A 22,309-nucleotide genomic window follows, 5' to 3' on the forward strand; every position below is an offset into this window, starting at 1 on the left:
AGCATGGAATGTTTTTCCATTTGTTTGTGTCCTCTCTTATTTCCTTGAGCAGTAGGTTTGTAGTTCTTCTTGAAGAGGTCCTTCACATCCCTTGTAAGGTGTATTCCAAGGTATTTTACTCACTTTGTAGCAATTGTGAATGGGTGTTCGTGCATGATTTAGCTCTCTGTTTGTCTATTATTGGTGTATAGGAATGCTTGTGATTTTTGCACATTGATTTTGTATCCTGAGATTTTGCTGAAGTTGCTTCTCAGCTTAAGGAGTTTTTGGGCTGAGACGATCGGGTTTTCTAAATATACAATCATGTCATCTGCAAACCGAGATAATTTGACTTCCTTGTTTCCTATTTGAATACCCTTTATATCTTTTTCTTGCCTGATTGCCCTGGGCAGAACTTCCAATACTATGTTGAATAGTCGTGGTGACAGAAGGCATCCTTGTCTTATATTGATTTTCAAAGGGAATGCTTCCAGCATTTCGCCCCTCCCCCCACAAAGCTTTTGCGTCCCAGGTCAATTTCAGACTGCTGTGCTGGCGGCAAGAATTTCAAGCCAGTGGATCTTAGCTTGCTGGGCTCCGTGAGAGTGGGATCCGCTGAGCTAGACACTTGGCTCCCTGGCTTCAGCCCTTTTTCCAGGGGAGTGAGCAGTTCTGTCTCGCTGCCGTTCCAGGTGCCACTGGGGTATGAAAAAAAACCTCCTGCATCCAGCTTGGTGTCTACCCAAACGGTCACCCAGTTTTGTGCTTGAAATCAAGGGCCCTTGTGGTATAGGCACCCGAGGGAATCTCCTGGTCTGTGGGTGGTGAAGACCATGCGAAAAGTGTAGTATCCGGGCCGGAATGCTCCGTTCCTCACAGCACAGTCCCTCATGGCTTCCCTTGGCTAGGGGAGGTAGTTCTCCGACCACTTTCGCTTCCCAGGTGAGGTGACACCCCAGCCTGCTTCTGCTCGCCCTCCATGGGATGCACCCACTGTATAACCAGTCCCAGTGAGGTGAACCGGTACCTCAGTTGGAGATGTAGAAATCACCTGCCTTCTGCGTTGGTCTCGCTGGGTGCTGTACACTGGAGCTCTTCCTATTTGGCCATCTTGCCCAGGAACCTCTCAATCATCGTTTAGAAGCTTATTATTTGTTATTATACACTGACCTGATCATTAAGGGAAGAAAAAAAATTTTTTTTTTTTTTTTTTGCCATCCGGAAAGTCACAATATAGTGAAAGTACTAATATTGATATATTTTAAACAGGTGCTATTGTGGAGGTGCATATCCAACAGTTTGATAATGTAGAGGAAGTGATAGCTTTGTCTGGTGGAATCTGGGTCGACCTCACAGAGGAGCTGTTATTTGTTCTGGATATTGAACAGTGACAAGGATTCAGTGGGAGAGAAAGAGGCGAGGGTAAGTACACTCAATGACACTGAGTGCATTTTCCTGTGGATGGGTAATGGGGAGCTGGGCTCAGAAGCAGGCACATTCAGGGGACAACCACTCTGCCCCAGCTGTCTGGAAGTGATACTGGGTCATGTGGAATTGGAAGACATACCACCATAGAGGTAAATTTAGTCCAGCTGGTTTTGCAAAGAAATTTATTCTGGAAAATTTAGAGTGTTTTAGGCCATTCATGCATTTCTATTAAAAAAAACCTGAGATTGGGTAATTTATAAAGAAAAGAGGTTTAATTGGCTCATGGTTCTGCAGGCTGTATAAGCATGTCACTGACATCTTTCGGCTTCTGGGGAGGCCTCAGAGATCTTTTGACTCATGGCGGAAGATGAAGCAGGAACAGGCACATCACATGGCAAAAGCAGGAGCAAGAGACAGAGAGTGGTGGGAGGGAAGTGCCATTTACTTTTAAATGACCAGATCTCAGGAGAACTCACTCACCATCTGGAGGACAGCACCAAACCATGAAGGATCCACCCCCATGATCTAATTGCCTCCCACCAGGCCCCACAGGGCATTACATTTCAACATAGGATTTAAGTGGGAACAAATATCCCAGCTATTTCACAGAAACAGTCAACATAAATAATAGGTCTAAAGGGCCTAAGTTTTCTCTAGGCTTCTATCCAACTTGTGGGCTTTCCTGCAAGCCTTATTTGTGTATCACCAACTACACAAATAGGCTGAATACTTACACAAAAGGATTTGTACTTCATACAATTTCTGAAATTCGATTTGCAAAGAATTTCCCATATTGGGTGCCAGACTTATTATTGCCACAGCTGTCATCAACTCCAGCAAGGAATCTTTCTAAAATCTATCAACTTCCACATCTCACATTTCCCCCTCCACAAGCTCCCCATGGCATCTAGTTAAAAAAATATGTAGCTAATAGCATATTAGAAACTTAGTAAGATGTGAAAATCTTTTTTTTTCTTATTACAAATTTCTTGAACTGTTGTCAGAAAACAACATATTTGGGTTTTCTGGGGGGTGTCAGTCATCTGATATCCCCCAAACAACATGTTGTTTGGATATGTGTGTGTGTGTGTGTGTGTATATATATACACATATATATACACACACATACATACATATATACACACACACACACATATATAGATATGTATCAGCCAACTTGGAAAGTCAGATTTACTTCTTCTGTGGTTATTTGACTTTCCAGGTTTACTATTTCTCGTGTCCCAGTAAAGTTTGGAAACAACATCACTATCACTGGGCACTGAGGGTATATTCAGAGTAACATAACTCTACCAAACTGGATATGTGAACAATCAAATAGAAAAGATCCATGTAAGACAGAGAGTCATCTGAAAGCTATTGATATGGCAAAATGAAGCCAGGCAACTGCAAGCAATTGAGCAGAATAAAATCCATGACAAGAATACCGTGAAATATTTCACTACTTGACTCTGAGTGACACTACCATTTATTCCTGGGAAGTGACAGAAACAGGTGAATCACCAACAGATTCCTTTAAACAAATGTAACGTGAAGCCGGAGTCAAGAAACAGAGCCATGAGCAGTACGACTGCAGCCACATGTGTTATTTTAGCCTCATTCCTATACCACGGAAGCCCTTTTACCATCAATGGTAATTTTGTCAATTTGCTAGCAAAGGTCAAAAATAGAATATTGGCATAGCCTTATGAGTTCTAAAAGAGGAGCTTTAGGAAGAAAGCAGGTGGCTTTATACACTACTCTGAGTAATTCATGTTTCCCAGTTTGAATCCTACATCTGAGAAGGAAATGGATATGGCATCTGTTCTCTCATGTGTTTAATTTTTTATTAAACTTTTTTGGTTTGAGATAATTGTAGACTTACACTAATAAGAAATAATACAGAAATCTTACCTATTTTTTACCCAGTTTCCCCCAAAGGTAACATCAAGCAAGTCTGTAGTACAGTATAACACTCGGGACACTGACATGGACACTATCAACAAAGAGCATTTCTATCACCATAGGAGTCCTCCTGTTAACTTTTGATAGCCAAACCGCCTTTCCCTCTGCCCCAGCCGCATTTTAACCCTTTACAATCACTAATATGTTTTCTAGTTTTATATTTTTGTCACTTCATGAATATTACATAAATGGAATCATACAGCATGTGTGGTTTTTCACTGATCATAATTATCTGAAGATTCATCCAGGTTGTTGAATGTATCAATAGTTCTATTCCATAGTATGAATGTACCATTGTTTGTGTAAGCATTGAAAGACATCTTAGTTTCTTCCAAGTTTTAGTAATTATGAGTAAATCTGCTGTAAACACTTGTGTACAGGGTATTGTGTGGACATATGTTTTCAACTCATTAGGGTAAGTGCCAAGGAGTGTGAATGTTAGATTGTATGGTGTGAGTATGCTCGTTTTGTAAACTGTCTTTCAAATTGGCTGTGCCATTTTGCATTCCAACCAATGATGAACAGGAGCTCCTGTTGTTCTACATCCTTACCAGCATTTGATGTTGCTAGTGTTTTATCTTAGCCATTCTAATAGATATGTAGTGGTATCTCATTGTTTTAATTTGCAATTCTTTAACTACATATAATGTTGTGTGTCTTTTCATATGCTTATTTTCCATCTGTATGCCTTCTTTGGTGAAATGTCTGTCCGGATGTTTTACTAATTTTTAACTGTGTTGTTTGTTTTCTTATAGCTGAGTTTTAAGAGTTCTTTGTATATTTTGGTTATCAGTCCTTTATCAGATATGGGTTTTGCCAAGATTTTCTCACAATTTGTCATTTGACTTTTCATTCTAATACTGTCTTTCACAGAGCCATTTTTAATTTTAATGAAGTCCAACTTGAGAATTTTATCTTTCATGATTATGCTTTCAGTGTTTTATCTAAAAAATCATCGCCAAACCCAAGGTCACCTACTGTTTTTCCTACATTATTTTCTAGGAGTTTTATACTTTTCTGTCTTGCATGTAAGTCTCTGACCCATTTTGACCTAATTTTTTGAAAGGTGTAAGGCTGTGTCTCGATTCAGTTTTTTTGCATGTGAATATACAGTTTTTCCAGCACTATTTGTTGAAATGACTATCCTTTATCCACTGAATTTCATTTGCTCCTTTGTCAATAATCAGTTGTCTCATTAATCATGGAATAGATATCTCTGTTCTTTCATGAACACCTCACTTACTTGAACTGTAGCTTTATAGTAAGTCTTAGAGTCGTGTAGTGTCAGTACTATGATTTTGTTCATCTCCTTCAATATTGCATTGGCTATTCTTGCTTTTCCATATAAACTTCTGCTTTTCTCTATAAACTTTTGAATCAGTTTATCAGTCTCTACAAACTCTCTTTTTAAACTGATTTCTTGGATACCTTTCTGTCACCCCATTACTGGCTGGTGAATGTAGAAGTCTAGTATCACCACTAGGCCTTTGTTAACATCTGAGTTATACTTGGACTCCTCATTATTGTTATGTAAAGGTGAAAGTTTTGTTCCCCATTCGGTCTTTACTGGCATCATTATGGTGTGTTATTGTTAATGCTGGGTGTTGGTGAAGGTCCTGGTTTTTTTTGTTTTTGTTTTTGTTTTTTGATGGAGTCTTGCCTTGTTGCCCAGGCTGGAGTGCAGCGGCACAATCTTGGCCCACTGCAAGCTCCATCTCTCAGGTTCATGCCATTCTCCTCCCTCAGCCTCCTGAGTAGCTGGGACTACAGGCACCCACCACCACGCCTGGCTAATTTTTTGTATTTTTAGTAGAGACAGGGTTTCACCTTGTTAGCCAGGATGGTCTCGATCTCCTGACCTCATGATCCACCGGTCTCGGCCTCCCAAAGTGCTGGGATTACAGGTGTGAGCCACCGTGCCCGGTCCCAAGGTCCTGGCTTTTAACTGAGTCTTCTCTGATACCATTCTGGGATATGTGTTGAGGTGCTCATTACAGTCTCATGAATGTGGATGTTTAAGATCTGTACTCAGTCTTTGACGTGGAAAAAGGGGACACAGTTTTGTTCTGTGGTATTTGGCTGGAATTGAGTGACTGTTGTCTGCATGCTTTCTGCCTTTGCTAGGTTGACCCTTTCAGTCATACTTTTTGGGGGCTTTTCTTTCTGTGCCTGTAGGTATTTCTGAATTTCTTGCTTCTCCATTCTAACTCTAGGCTACGTGAGGTTAAAAGAAAACACAGGGATCTTTCCACCATGTTGTTCCTCGGGTTTTGAGGTCTCTAGGCATTCTTCTTTCTTCTTTTTACCTTTCAGAATCTTCTTATGTTTGTTTTATATGTATGTTTTTACGTCCAGAGTTTAAGATGTACTTATCAGGAGGAATAGGGAAATGAATGTTCACTCTATCATATCCTGGAAGAGGAAGTCTCTCTCTATCTCTGTGTGTGTTGAAAATGCTACATATTTATCAGTTGAGAGACAAAGAAGGACTAGATTAGGGAGGGCATTGTGTGCCAGGGAATTCCAACTAAATAATCAAAAGAAACCATTGGAGAATTTTGGAAAAGAGAACTGATGTGACCAAGTAGTATTTTATTAATTTTTTTTTTGGATACAGTTTTAGTCTGTAGGAGCAATTAGAAGGAGAAGTAACAGGAGGCCAATTAGAAAACTGTTACAGTAACTACATTAGAGTATTTGGGATAGTGAAAAAAGAAAAGAAAGATTGAGTTCACATTATATTTTATTATTAACAGCAACAACAAACATGTGCCATGGAGATGCTATGAGCAAGATAATGGCAGAGATAATGGACATAAAAGATGAAGAAGACGTGGGGTCCTTTTTCAACGAGTTGAAGTCTAGCAGAGAAGAGATGCATATAAGAATAATGGAAAACTTGTAACAGGTCAAGAGATTGAATTGTGAGCTGACAGAGAAAGTGATGACATAGTCCAAAAATGAAAAAGTGTGGGAAAAGAGTAGTTTTTAAGAGGAAGATCAAGTTTTAGATGTGTTGATTTTAATGTGAAGTGAAATATCCTAATGCAGATTCTCTGAAAGCAGTTGATTGATGAAAGACTGGAATTTAAGCAGAAGTAATGATCAGAATTAATGTACAGCTTTAATAGAAAATTTTTCCTCAAAGGCAATTTTGTAGAAGCTCTTGATATGATAATTTTAAAACAGAATAGCCCTACACCACGATTTATTTGAACTTTGAATAGAACCCATCATAGGGTGGAAAGAGCATGGATTTTGGAATCAGGATTAGCTAAGTTTAAACTCCAAACATTGCTTACTAGTATTTGATCTTAGAGCTTCAATTTCATCTGTAAGATGGGATTCTATTACTAAGTAATTAATGTTATTCTGTGGCTTATATAACATGTGAGTTAAAATGCCTGACACATAGAAAGAACTTACAGGTATTAATCCTCTTCCCCTTTATTGACCTTAGGTTTGTTTTGGAAGCAAATACCACATTGAAAATTCATTTTAAGTTCTTTGAGAAATCTCCAAACTTCTTTCCACAGTGTCTGAACTAATTTACAATTCCCCCAATAGTGTATAACCCATGTAACAAACCTGCACATGTACCCCCTACATCTAAAATAAGAGTTGAAGAAAAAACCCAAAAAACAAAAAACTCCACAAAATTTGTACTATGCGTTTTATACTGTCTTTGATGCAGTTCCTGTTTTTTTTTTCACTATTGATTATAGTTTCAAACCTAAACATAAGAGTGAAAATTTTATTCACTGTTTTTGGCCATTAATTGCTCATTATATGACAATGTCAAGCTACACAATTTAGCAATATCAATGTCAAATACATTACTTACAATTATTTGAAAGTAATCTGCATATAACACAGCAAAATTTTTGTCAAGGCTGAGAGTTGATAACTCAAAGAACTTTGTGCCAAGGAGATGTCAGATGAGCTAATAGCTTGAGCAAGAGGTACTCAAGGAAGGCTTTTATGAGATGGAGGATATTTATATTGTCTTTATTTTCTCTGTCTCGTCACCTCTCACCCTCCCTTCAATCCAGTAAATCAGGCTTTTATCCTGTTACTGATTGACACTGTTTGAGATCATCAAATACTCACGTTCTCTTCTACATTTCCTAACTTCCGATACCATGTCATTGGATTTTGGTCAATGGGCACGGAAATGATGTAAACAATTTTCAGACAAGGTCTTTAACAATATGCCATTCTCTCTCTCACTCTCTTCCTTTACTGTAACAAACTTGGAGGCTATTTGTTTAAAATGGCATTATACAAGATGAGTGAGGGCTGCCAAACCGGATAAGAGTTCAATGATTGACCCCTGGACATGGCATGTCTAACAAATAAACCTTTATTGGGTTGAGCCACTGATATTTGGGGGTGTATTTGTTACAACACCGTATCTTGACCACCATTCCCTAATACATGTTCTCACAATCCCACCAATTCAGCTCTTATTAAAATCATCAGTGCCTTCCATCTTCAGTCCTCATCTTATTGACTTCTTGGTGTTCAGCAGTTACTCGCTGTCTCCTTTAACCACTTTTCTTTTGACCTTCACAACAGCACTCCTTCTCAGCTTCCTTTGCTCTGCTCCTTTTATGGTCACCCTGTAAGTGCTAGAGTATCCCTAGTCTTGGTCCTTTATTATCTCTTCTTACATTAATATCCAGTCCCATAGCTTTAAATAACAGCTCTATGTCTATGACTTTCACATTTGTTTCTCTAAGTAATACCTTCATATCAGTTCTAAACTGGTAAAACCAACTTCTTACTTGAAATCTCTGCTTGCATGTCAAATATGCATGTCAAAGTTAATATTGACATAGGAAGTCTTTAGTTTTGTCCAACAAAATCTTTTTCTTCCTAGTTCTTCCTGTCTCATACAATGGCTCCACCACCCACTCATTTACACAAACCAAAAACCTAGAGGTCATTCATTGATTGAGCTCTTCGTCCACATCACCACTCAGTCTATGTCCCATCCTTTATGAATGGCCATGCTCATGACCGTATTCACTGCTGTCACCCCATTAGAGACTACTGTCTTTCTCACCTATCTTGCTATGGTGTCTCTCAACTGTTCTCATTGCTTCTCTTAGTTGGCTATAGTCCATTTTTCATTCTCTAGCCAGGCTACTCTTTTTAATGTATAAGTAAATTCATGCCATTCTCTTTATTAAGATTCTACAGTTATAAACTACCAGACTTAAAACTGCATTTCCTTATGATCTTCAGGTCTCTGACCATTTTAATTCTATCTACCTCTCCAACTTCACCTCCCCCTTAATCCTGTTTACCCCCGTACTCCAGCCATACTACATGTTTCTTTTTCCCAAACACACTTGGCTCCTTTTTTTTCTTCCTAGATTTTTCCCAATCACCTTCTTTCTGTGTCAGGCTCCTTGAGGTTATTCACATTTCAGACACCAGTTTCACTTGCTCAGAAAGTGCCCCAGATGCTTTTATGTTTACTTTCTTTTCCTAATGTTTTCATAGTCTGCACAACACTAATAATTATGTACATTTATCTTGTTCATTTAGATATTAATATATCTATATTATTTCTTTCTTGTTTCCCTCCACTATGGTCTGAATGTGTCCCACTCCCTCCCAAAATTTATTTTTGAGATTTAGTCCTCAATATGGTATTAAGAGGTGGCCTTTGAGAAATGATTAGGTCACGAGGGGATTAATGGGATTAATGTCCTCACAAATGGGATTAATGTCCTTATAAAAGAGGTCTGAAAGAGCTTGTTTATTGCTTCCCCTTTGACCATGTGAGGATGAAGCAAGAAAGCAAGATCTATAAAGCAGCCCTCACCAGACACCAAACCTGCTGGCACCATGATCTTGGACTTTCAAGCCTCCAGAACTGAGAGGACTACATATCTCTTGTTTATAAATTACCCAGTCTAAACTATTTTGTTATAGCAGCCCAAATGGACTAAGAAACTGGTACTGAGAAGTGGGGGTGTTGATAAATATATACATATATATACCTAAAAATGTGGAGGTGGCTTTGGAACTGGGTAATTGATAAAGGTTGGAAGAGTTTTGGAGTGCATGCTAGAGAAAGCCTATATTGATGTGAACAGGCTGTAAAGGGCAAATCTGGTGGGGCCTCAGAACCAAAAGAAAGTTGTAGAGAAACCCTCAGTATTCTAGACATTACCTAAGAGGTAGTGAACAGAATACTCGTAGAAATATGAACAGTAAAGGCTATTCTGATAAGGTTTCAGATGGAAATGTGGAACAAATTATTGGAAACTGAAGGAAAGGCAATTATTGTTTTAGAGTTGCAAATAATTTGGCTGATTGTGTTTGTGTCCTGGTGTTTTGTGGAAGGAGAAACTTGAGTGATGAAATAGGATATTTGGCAGAAGAAAGTTCTAAGCAAAATGTTGAGGGAGCAGCTTGGCTTCTCTTAACTGCTTATAGTAAAATGCTAGAAGAGAGAGGTAATTTAAGGACATAACTTATAAGCGAAAGGAAAGCAGAACTTAAAGATCTGGAAAATTCTCAGCCTTCTCAGCCTATCTTGTAAGAAATGAGAAAGAATGTTTGGAAGAGTACACCAACGGTGTGGATAAAGAAATCAGTATTGATCATCCCGGTGCTATTCATTAAGACAATTGAAAAGTTATCCTGAAGGCATTTTGGAGATCTTTAGGGCTGCCATTCTCATCACAGAGTCAAAGTTCCAAAACGTTGAGAACAGAATGGTTTCAAAGGAGGGACATAGAGTGCCTGTGGGACCTCAGGGCTCACTGCCAAGCATTGACTAAAGTCTCTGCTCCCTGAATTCAGGTGCAGTGCTCCCTGCCCAACAACCCCAGGTGTGGCTCCAGTGGGCCCAGGTGTGGCATGAGCCAGAGTAGCTGTCCCTTTGGAGGAAGAGGTGATAAAACTTGGCCACATCCACATGGTGCCAACTCTTCCAGTGTACATAGTGCAAGAGCTGTGGGGGTATATTTGCCTCCACCTAGATTTCAAAGGATGCCCTAGAGAGCCTCAGGACCCAGACAGAGACTATCCACAGGGGTAGACTTACTGCAGAGCTCACCTACTAGGACAGTGTCTAATGGTGCTGTAGGAGCAAGGTCACCACAGAGAACCCCTACTTTGACAATATCTAGTGGAGCAGTGGGAAGTGGAGCTGCCTCCAAAACTCCAAAATAGTAGTGCACGCAACTTTAGCCTGGAAGAGCCACATGCACCTGACAGCAACCTGGCAAACCAACGAATGGGACTGCCTGGAGTCTTAGGGACCAAACCCTGCTCCAATTTATCTGGAAAGCAAGACATAAAGAGAAGATATATTCTCAAGTTTTAAGATTTAATGTTATTTGCTTTGCTGGATTTTGGACCTATTTGAGATCTATTACTCTTTTCTTCTCTTCTATTTCTCCCTTTTGGGAGTATCTATCCTACTCCTATGTATTCCATGTATCTAATCTCATGTATTCCATACATGGGAATGTCTATCCTAGGCCTGTCCGTTGTCTCACAATTATATTTTGGAAGCACATAACTTGTTTGATTTCATGGGTTCCCGCTGGAGAACAAATTGTGTCAGGATGGATCATACCTTGAGTCCCACACAAATCTGATTTAGATGATATTTAGATAAAACTCTGGACTTTAGACTTTGGATTTAATGTTGAAATGAGTTAAGATGTTGGGGTGATGGGATGGAATAAATGTATTTTGCATGTGAGAAGGTCATGAACTTGGGATGTTCAATTATGGAATTGCTGTAGTCTGAATGTGTCCTCTCAAATTCATATGTTAAAACCTAATCCCCAATGTGGTATTAAGAGATAAGGCCTTTGGGAGATGATTAGGTCATGAGGACTCTGCCATCATTAATAGGATTAGTGCCCTTATAAAAGATTCCTGACAGAGTTTGTTCAACCTTTCTTCTTCTACCATGTGAGGATGCAGCAAGAAGGCACTATCTCTGAAACAGTGTTTACCAGATACTGAATCTGCTGGTGCTTTGATCTTGGACTTCCCAGCCTCCAGATCTGGGAGCAATCAATTTCTATCATTGATAAATTACCTAGTCTAAGGTACTTTATGTTAGCAGCATGAATGAACCAAGACACCGCTTGCCTGCCTTTTCCACTGATGTATCCCAATTCCTGAAATAGTGCTTAACACATAAGTAGTACTCAATAAATTGATATGTAAATTAATGAAAGATTGAATGAATGAGTAAATGTCATTATCTTTGGCAGAAGGGGTTTAGCATATTAACCTATCCATGGGCTATATTTTGAGGCTTCAATTTTCCTCTTTAAGATAATTGTTTCTTATTCATGTCAAGTAATATTAATTGTTGTGGTGGGAACACTTAATCACATTATCAGTAGCCTTCTCTCCTATGGGCAAAAATAAGTACTTTCCTTCTTTGTGTCTTCTCATGTTTTCAGGCTGTACTATCATGGGTTTTCTGACATTAGAAATCTCGGGGAATCTTATCACATAGCTGATTACTGGCAGGGAAAATTTGTCAATACACCCCAACAGGAGATACTCTGTAAGAACCGTAAGCACCTTGCATTCTTGTCCTCAGGTGACTAATTCCTGAATTGTGCATGAAAGAGTGTTAAATCACTCCAAACAAAGGAACTCTGTTTAGCTAGGAATCTTGTGTGTTCCATAATTAAAGCTTCTTTCTTAAGTCTTTTTTTCTATGTGATTTCTATCCAGTATTTACTAAAAAAGAAAAAATGCTTAGAAAATGAATACAACAAATCTGAATGGTCTTCCCCTTGTTGTAAAAATAGATCTTTATTATTTTGCCATTTCCTTTCAGGAATTTTTTTTTTACACTGAAAATGAAATACTCAGTAAGAGATGAATAAGCCTAATAGATATTGGGAAAAGGAGGTAAAACATTTTCTGGGATGAGTGACTTTATTGCTTTACTATATATTGTTTAGAAGAATGTATACATTCTACTCCTCTGGACAGGGAGAGAACAATGCTGTGACTCATGCATATTTTTCCTAATATCTCTCTCTAATAAATGCTTGTTTGTTTGTTTGATGACCTTTGCTGAGAGCTTTTGATAATAAGGTTAAGAATTAAGACATCATCATACAGTGGTGCACAGATGGGCTTCAGCTGATACTTCAGAAAAATAATATCTTCATCCTCCAGCTATTTTTCCATAAATCCAGGCCACCTTTCTGTTTTACAAATAACTTACTTTTAATGCTACTGCTACATTTTGCCATGATTAAAAATTGTCCTACTATTCCTGTCCTCTGAGTAATTATATAAATAAAAAGTACAAGGTGAAGCAACTGAAATCTCATAAGGGCAATAGTTTTCCCAGATCAAACATGCTGAGTTTTTTAAGGGTCACTTTAAGTTTCTGGCAAGCTTCTTTACATTGCACCATCACGAGTCTGAAAATGAATTAGCTGCTGCATTGAGTCACCACAGGAAATTAAGTTTCTGTGTTTGTGCTATCTCTGGGACTTCAGCAGTAGGTTTCATTTTAGTTAGAAGGAAACTATACTACCAGAAATAAGGTTCTCCCTACCATTTTTTCCCCCAGAGCTATTTCAGGTGATCAAAAATAATAAACCAGGAAAGAAAATAAAACTACCAATATCAACCAAGGCTATAAAGAAATTAGAGGAAATTATCAAATTGGTCAGCAAGACTGAAAACAAAATGTTTGAACCTTGTCCAGTCTCAATTTTGTGTATGTATGAATGTGTGTGTGTATGTGTATGTGTGTGTACTGAATATCTCTATCATACATGCAAATTTGATTTTTGAAAGTGGCAGAATCACCAAAAATCTTTATAATTTGTGTTTAGAAATTCCACTTTAGACTGTCCTACTCTTTTCCAAATCTCTGTCAACCTACACCCTTAGCTGTGTAGCATCTTTTTAACATGTGGAAAAACTTTTAATTCTGCTCTTGTACTTCAGGATTAAAATGCAAAAACATATTGATTTAGGCCAAAATAATAATATAAAGTAGTGTATATTAACATTAAAAACACATAACGATAAAGGATTTCACATGTGTTTGATGGCAATTATATGATGAATATATTAACAGTAGTGTTTTCTTATTTTGTCCTGATGATATTAAGATGAGAGGTTAAGTAACTTTTCTAAGATTGCGGAGTCAGAATTGTTGGAATAGGAAATCAAAGCTACATCTATTGCACTACAATGGCCCTGGGTCTTATATTATTACTTTGTTTCGCATGGATAGAAAATATGGAATAGCTGTTGGAGAAAGAAGAGAGAAGATTACTGAATTAAAGTTAAGCTTTTGATGTCTTACAATTTTAAATAAATGTTGTTATTCACTGAAGCTATAATTACATATTGTAGGCAAATTTTGGATATTTTAAGAAGTCTTAGGAACTCTTTAAAATATTGTATATATATAATTGATTATGGATATGTTGATATATATGATATATATCATCGTATAAAATATATATATCATCACATAAAATCTGATATATATCATATATCATCAATGATATAGATATCATTTATTTAAAATAACTGTGGGTATGTGATCCATTGAGAGATAAAGTTTTTAAACTGTAATTTGTCTTTCAGATTTTAATGCAACTTGTTACACAAGATGATCCCAAACATATTTGACTTTTTATTTTCAGAAAAGCTTAATACATAGTTTTGAATATGGTAAGTGCTCAATAGTTCACTCTTTTTTTCACCAACTATTGCCCTTGCACACACATACATTTTCATATATTAGTTTAATAATTTATTTAGTAGGGTGTTTATATACATATATGCATTTTTCTACCCTGTTGTAATATATTTCTCCACTAGTGTGTCTATACCTGATCTCAGAGATCAGGTTGTGTCTTTTTCATTGATGCTTCCTTACTCATTTTATTTTCCTTTTGAATCCTCATCATACTTGTCATTACTGGTTTAACATCCATCTTTTTTGCAAAAGGTCATTTCCTTGAAAGCAAGGCCATGACTGTCTTGTTCACTGATATATCATCAGCCTCTAACAAAGTGAGTGATAGATAGTAGGAATTTAAGAAGTATTTAATGAATTGAATTTGTATTGAAATTCAGTATTTCCCTTGTAGAATGTAACTGTCCCTGGGATGAGTGACATTAAGTTATGTTCGATTAAAACTATACATTTTCTTTCTCTCTTTTTTTTTTTTTTTTTTTTTTTTTAAGATGGAGTCTGGCTCTGTCTCCCAGGCTGGAGTGCAATGGTGCTATCTTGGCTCACTGCAACCTCCACCTCCTCGATTCAAGCAATTCTCCTGCTTCAGCCTCCTGGGTAGCTGGGATTACAGGCGCCCACCACCGTGCCCGGCTAATTTTTGTATTTTTAGTAGAGACGGGGTTTCACCATGTTGGCCAGGCTGGTTTCAAACTCTTTACCTCAGGTGATCTGCCCGCCTCGGCCTCCCAAAGTGCTGGGATTACAGGTGTGAGCCACCGCACCCGGCCCATATTTTCAAACAATATCCTAGAAGCCAGTGGTGAACGAGTAAGTGATCTATAAATGATATAAAGATGTTTCAGAAAGTAAGTTGCTGAAATTTCAGTTGTGCTTAGGACTAACTTGTGCTTATAATGCTATTTATTATCTTGGAAAATATTTTTGAGCACCACATATCTTCCAGGCATTCTGTTAATGGTAAGGATTGAGAGAAAAATAAGATAGACTAATTAATGGATTGAACTCTTCAGGAAGATTGGAAAACCTCTGTGAAGATGCATGTTACTTAGACCAGAGGTTTCCACATTTTGGATTATGTATATTCACGGAATATTTAGAAAAAGTCTGGGTCTCTTTACATATTTAAAAGTTGCCATTAAGATTTTGTCATGTGTTTTAAAAAATAAATAATGTGATTTAAGGCATATTTTAAATGTTATCTCTTAAAAAAATTACCTAGAACCTTTACCTTTTAAATTTCAGTAGAATCTAAATACCACAGCACTTAAATTTTTTTATTTTATTTTATTTTATTTTAAGTTCCGGGATACATGTGCAGGACATGTACCATCGTGGTTTGCTGCACCTATCAACTTATCCCCTAAGTATTAAGCCCCGCATGTGTTAGCTATTTATCCTGATGCTCTTCCTCCACCTCCCCACTATGACAGGCCCCACTGTGTGTTATTTCCTTCCGTGTTCATGTGTTCTCATTGTTCAGCTCCCACTTATAAGAGAGGACAGGCAGTGTTTGGTTTTCTGTTCCTGCATTCATTTGCTGAGGGTAATGGCTTCCAGCTCCATCCATGTCCCTGCAAAGGACATGATCTGATTCATTCTTATGGCTGCATAATATTCCATGGTGTGTATGTATCACATTTTCTTTATCCAGTCTGTCATTGATGGGCATTTGGGTTGACTCCATGTCTTTGCTATTGTGAATAATGCTGCAATAAAAATATGCATGCATGTATCTTTGTAATAGAATGATTTATATTCCTTTGGGTATATACCCAGTAATGGGATTACCACAGCACTTTTATATGCACAACTAGCCATTTAAAAATTCTTTAGCAAACTCTCCTTTCAATACAAATGTTAAATAATGTCTTTCATTTCTTAAATTTTATTGACATTTCATTTGCCTTAGATAATTTTATAACAAAGTAATATACATTTATATATTTTTTGAGTTAAGGTCTCACTATGTTGCACAGGCTAGAGTGCAGTGGCATGATCATGGCTCACTGCAGCCTCAACCTCCCAGGCTCAAGCAATCCTCCCATCTCAGCCTCCCAAGTAGCTGAGACCACAGGCACACACCACCACAACCAGCTAATTTTTAAATTTTTTATAGAGATGGGTTCTTACTGTATTTCCAGGATGGTCTAGAACTCCTGGGATAAAGTAATGCTTCCATCTCAGCCTCATTAAGTGCTAGGATTACATTAAGTTCTATGACCCCAAGATTCTGAGTGCTAAAATGTTTCTCCTAGACTGAGTTATATTTGTAATTATAATTAATACACAATTGATCAAAGTAACATATATAAAACATGATAAGTATGAATGTATAAAATAAAAATTTTTAAATTTATATGTATAATATAAAGTACAATTTTTGTTATAAATGCAACTATTAATTTTTAAAAGGGACTATATTTTTCACATAGTTCATTCATATGCTCAAAAATAATTTTTTCTTGGCCATAATTAAAAAATAAAAAACATAATAGATGTTAGCATGAATGTGATAAAAAAGGAACACTTTTACACTGCTGGTGGAAACGTAAATTAGTACTTCCACTGTGCAAAACAGTAGGGAGATCCCTCAAAGAACTAAAAGTAGAACTACCATTCCCCAAAGGAGAACTACTGGCAATCCCATTACTGGGTATCTACCCAAAGGAAAAGAAGTCATTATATGAAGAAGACAAATGTACATGCATGTTTATGGCAGCACAATTTACAATAGCAAAAATATGGACCCAGTCTGAATGACCATCAATCAAAGAGTGGATAAAGAAAATGGGGTATATATACACCATAGAATACTACTCAGCCATAAAACAGAATGGTAATAGTGACTTTGGCAGTAACTTGGATGGAGTTGGGGGCCATTATTTTAAGTGAAGTAACTCAGGAATTGAAAACCAAATATTGTATGTTTTCACTTATAAGTGGGAACTAAGCTATGAGGATGCAAAAGCATAAAAATAATATAATGGACTTTGGGGATTTGTGGGGAAGGGAAGGAGGAGAATGAGAGATAAAAGACTATATATGGGGTCTGTATATTGGGTACAGTGTATACTGCTTGTGTGACGGGTGCACCAAAATCTCAGAAGTCACTGCTAAAGAACTTATCCATGTAACCTAAAACCACCTGTTCCCCAAAAGCTATTGAAATAAAAATTTTTTTTAAAGATTATTTTTTAATGTTATAATAAGACAGGATTGAAAATCAAATCTATTCCTATTTTTCATCTTTTAAAATAGATGAATACATTGAGAAATGTTTTCTACATAAATTAGGAAATTTATTATACATACATCACACATTTTTCTGAATTACTTTTAAGTTGTTATTATTTTTGATGCTGTATCAGCCGATGATTCAATTATGTCTTGCATATTCGATGTAAGCAAAGAGTAGAATACAATACGACTTATAAATGACACCCTGAAAGTAGACTCAACCTCTTCCTTAATTTCTGGAAAGAATATAAAAATAATTCACCAAAAATGATTCACCATTAATTGTCATTTTACTTTGTAACCTAGAGGTACCTTGTTTAACCTGATTTTCTCAGGAAAGGTTAGAAAAATCCAAGTATTGTTAATTTCAACATAACTTTCCTAATAAAATAGCTTTGGTAAGACTTTTATTTTTAATGTTTTGAATGAATTATTATCAAACCTTTGGAGTTGCTGATTTTGTTTATTTAATTTATGGGAAATATTCGCCATAAATCCTCATTGGAAAAGCCACTTATCTTTGTCAAACTCATCAATCAAATCAAAATTACTTCTTCTTATAAAAATTCCAACTTGATTTCTCATTTTAAATAAACATGTTAATATATTTCCTTATGACAATCATCCTGAGTCTGAATTCTAAGATGAATAGATGGATAAGGTCTAAATTTTGTCTTGAGTAGGTCGTACCCTAGATGAAATAAGGTTCCATTGCTTTTAACATGTCTTACCAATGTTCCTTCTGTTTTTTATTCACAGGATTGTCCCACAGGATAAATGCATGAAAAAAGTTGGAAAAGAGAAATTGAATTACATCCTAATTGTAGTGTTTTCTCAGGCAGATCAATTTTAGAAAGAGAACATTGACTTGGAAAACTGAAGAGTAATTATTCTAAGACGGTTTTAACGGTTTACTCCTTTTATGTTTGCAAACTTCCAGGATTAGTGAGTTGCATAAAGTCACATAATTCATTGGGTTGGTGCAAAAGTAATTGTGGTTTTTGCCATTAACAAAACCGCAATTACTTTTGCATCAGCCTAATATAAGTGAATAAATTAATATTAGAACACAGGTCTAATTAAAAGGTTCTGCTGTGTTGTGTCCTGTGATAACACAGAAAACAATCAAATGGATGATTACAGAAAAATTTTGGATATAAAATTAGCAGGTAATTTTCTCCCTCCTTTCCTTCCATCTTTCCATCCTTCTTTGCTTCCTTTGCTTTCTTCTTTTCCTTTCTTTTTTGTTTCTCTCTCTTTTTTTTTTCTTGCAATTTGGAGAAGGAAGTACTTTAAAAGAAAAGTTAAAAGGCAGACATAGCATGAAGCCTAATTGCAAGATCTTTTTCAAACATATTAGTTTTAGGAAATAGCACCTGAATTTAAGTCCCTTAAAATTGTCTATGTCTTCACGTCCAAGTCTCTATATTTGCAGGGCTGTGTACAATCTAGACTGAACATGCTTGACCTAAAAACAGAAGTAATACCTGGGACAAAGCACGATGTCCACCACAGTCTTCTTTCTTTAGTGTGTTAAGATAGAGTTGATTCCCAGAGTAGCCTGCCATCACTAACTCTGAGGGATGGTGGGCTAATTTTGATAGAAGGAGCAGAGGTGGTAGTTAGGAGGAAGGCAACTCATCATCATTGTATCAGCAGGCATTGATGACTGGAAATATCAGGGGGCACAGCCTGAAAGAGAATGGCTTAATTGGAATCGATAGTGGGATCTTGGTAATCAATACATATGCACTGAACAGAAAATGGTATGCTATAATCTACTATACACTGTATGTGAAACCCAAGCTCCAAATTTTTCAGCCCATGCAATGTCCAATGAAATTTCTCTTAGTTACATTATAATTGCAATGTACATGTATTTGAGGAAAAAAAAGTGAAAGAAAAAGTAACTAAAGAAAAGTGGAAATGCAAAACTTTGTTTTTATTAATGTTAAAATTTATTTTGATCAACTTGCTATTCTTAAAGTTGACCAATCTTCTTCCCTTCCTTGCCTCTTCCATGGTTTATAGGATTATTTTTCAGGGCTGATCAGTTGGTGTTACATGTGACTACTATGCTTAATGCTATCTGGCTTCTAACTTTAAGCACTGAAAAAAAGTCCTTCATATTTCTCAGTGTGTGATTGAACTGAGATGACCATCCTAAGCCTCCTCATTACATAAATCCTTACCTTCTCCAGAAGCAACAAATGGAGATGAGAATAGCATATGTTACTTCTCAGCCATATTCCATAGCCTTTTCTCCAACATATTTTTCCAAAGTTGCCCCTTTTCTGAATCCCTTGCAAACAACAAAACAATGGGTAATAAAATAATTGTTTAACTTTCATTTATATGCTCTGAGATTGATGTGATTTTGATAAATAACTATATTAAAAGACAAATGGGAGTGGTGATTTTGTGAAAAGCCCATGCCTCTGCCCATGGAATATGTGGCGTGGCCTGGAGCTCTTATTTTACTTATATATTTCTAAGCAGAATTATTCAAGAATGTCTCTTATTACAGGTCTTGAAACTTGGACAGCCAACAGAAAGGAAGCTAATAAATAAATTTGTCAGAACACGATTCCCAGTTTCACTTATTTTGAATTAAAGGTAACCTGGAAAATGGATTAGGAAAACAGCCTATAATCAGAGGAGTGACCCCAGTGAGACCCTGTCATTAAAACTTTAGTGTTGAGCCTGCAAACCTCTGTTCCTCTGATTAGGCAATTTACTCCATTTCCACCTTTCTGTCTGCCAAAACATTTAGTGGCAAAACAATTTTCTAATTCTCTAGACTCATAAAATGTTGTTTTGAAAAAAAGTAAAACAGAATGGATTACCTTTTTAAGCTATCTATCATAATGTAATCAGAAAACATGAGGGATTAATAGATAATATTGTAAAGAGGCAAAGGCAGCAGATGTTATTTAGATGAGCAGAAGGTCACAGACCTCTGTGGAGGATTGAAAGCTTGAGGTGTGTGCCTTTGTTCCTCAGTGTGTGTGGATCAGAGTGATTACTGATATCAGTTAGCAACATGGTGGAGGGGACAAACTGGGGCTGCATTTTCACTATGTTTATTATTGCTCAAGGTCAAAAAGTGACTGTGTAGTGCCTCAGTGTTTACATCTTTGTGTTATCAATATTTTTTTCTATTACCTTACAAGTTTATTTTGATGCTGTAATGATGAGACAGTGTTTTGAAAAGTTATAAATAAATAAAAGGGTATTCTCTAACTTTTAAGTTCTGACTTTGATATTTTAAAACTATAACAGAGTTTCAAAACATATGGAGGAAAAACCCAAATAGAACTCAAAAGAGAAATGGACAAATCTGTAATTTCCATCATTATTAGGGATTTCAACATTCCTCTTCCAGTAATTAATAAAACAAGCAGACAGAAGTTTAGAAAAACTATAGAAGACTTGAACATACTATTAACCAAATTTGCCCAGTCCTCCAATAGTGGGAATAAAATGAAATACTAAAATAGTCAAACAAAAGGAAGACAGGACAAGAGTTGAACAAGGATAAAGAATAGGTGTGACAAATGATACAAATAACAATCTGGTAAAGTGAAAACCAGCCATATCAATAATATAATAAAGGAAAATAGTCTAAATAGAACAGAAATGTTTAAGATTTGAAGACTGGATATAAACCAAGCCTCAATGTGATGATATATACAAGAAAGATATTATAAACATAAAGATATAAAAAATTAATAAATGTGAAAATCTATATAATACAAACACTAACCATAAGAACGCTGGAGTGGCATATTATATCAGACAAAGACAGAGAGTATTAAAGTAGATATAGAAGAACATTACATATTGATAAAAGAAAATGCCAGTTAGGTCAAGTTATTGATGGTATTTATCAGACTTTCAATATTCTTCCAAGTATATGTATGTGTATATATATATATATATGCACACACATATATATACATACACAATTATATATATTATATATATATATACATATATATACACACACACACACACACACATATATTCATTTGTATCTGGTACATATACTCCTTGACTTATGATGGGATTACATCCTGACAAACCAGTAAGTCAAAAATATCATAATTTAAAATGTATTTGATATTCTGATAAATAAATTAAGTGAAAAAATCTAAGTCAAATCATGATAAGTAGGAGACCACCTATATAAATAATTTGCAATTCAATAAAGAGACAAACACCCAAATAAAATGGTGCAAGATTAGAATATGCACTGTACAAGAAAGTTACAGGAATGTCTAAAAATTACATTAAATAATGCTCAATATCATTAGTTATCAAAGAAATATAAATTAAAATCACAATGAGTTAACGTTTCATGTTCTCTGGAATAGATATAACTAACAAAATTGACAGTGCGTGTGCAGGTGAGGAGCCAGAGGAACTGAAATACCTTATATATTGCTGTTGGTGGTATAAAAACACTTTAGAAAAAAGTTTAGTAACACTTGGCAAGTTAAAAATACTATTATCATGTGACCTAGCAATTCCTAGTTATTTGCTCAAGAGAAATGAACATATATGTTCATAGAAGCAGGATTATTTATAACACAGTGTAGTCTCAAACTGGAACCATCAAAGTGACCATTAACAAGTGATTGAATGTATTAATTGCTTTACATTCATACAGTAGGGTACATCTCTACAATAATAACTACTGATATACTCAACAAATAGGAGGGATTTCACAGACATTGTGGTGAGTGGAAACATTCAGACACAAAAGATTGCATACTTTGTGATTTCATTTAGATGAAGTCCTTAAACTGCTGAAACTAAACTACAGCATGTCATGTTACAAGAACTTTAGTGCCAACATGTAGAGGCTTTCCATTAGCTAAAAATGGGCATCTATCTGGGATAATATCTGCAATAGATTGCAAACATATCAAATATGTTTACATATAAGACTTTAAAATGACA

General features: G+C 36.2%; 1 long non-coding RNA gene across 2 annotated transcripts in view; it reads left to right on the forward strand.

The window, feature by feature from the left end:
- LOC101124486 (uncharacterized) overlaps nucleotides 1-22,309 on the forward strand; it is a 248,938-nt gene that overhangs the window by 211,315 nt on the left and 15,314 nt on the right. Inside the window, exons 4-6 of one of the 2 annotated variants that reach the window (XR_008667426.2) lie at nucleotides 1,249-1,401; nucleotides 13,990-14,076; nucleotides 18,104-20,980. This is a non-coding gene — a long non-coding RNA (uncharacterized lncRNA). Of the gene's footprint in view, nucleotides 1-1,248; nucleotides 1,402-13,989; nucleotides 14,077-18,103; nucleotides 20,981-22,309 lie in introns of those variants that run through there. The other variant, XR_008667428.2, reaches the window with a different exon arrangement.

Source organism: Gorilla gorilla, chromosome 6 (genome assembly GCF_029281585.2).
Source record: "Gorilla gorilla gorilla isolate KB3781 chromosome 6, NHGRI_mGorGor1-v2.1_pri, whole genome shotgun sequence".
In the NCBI taxonomy this organism is placed as follows: domain Eukaryota; kingdom Metazoa; phylum Chordata; class Mammalia; order Primates; family Hominidae; genus Gorilla; species Gorilla gorilla.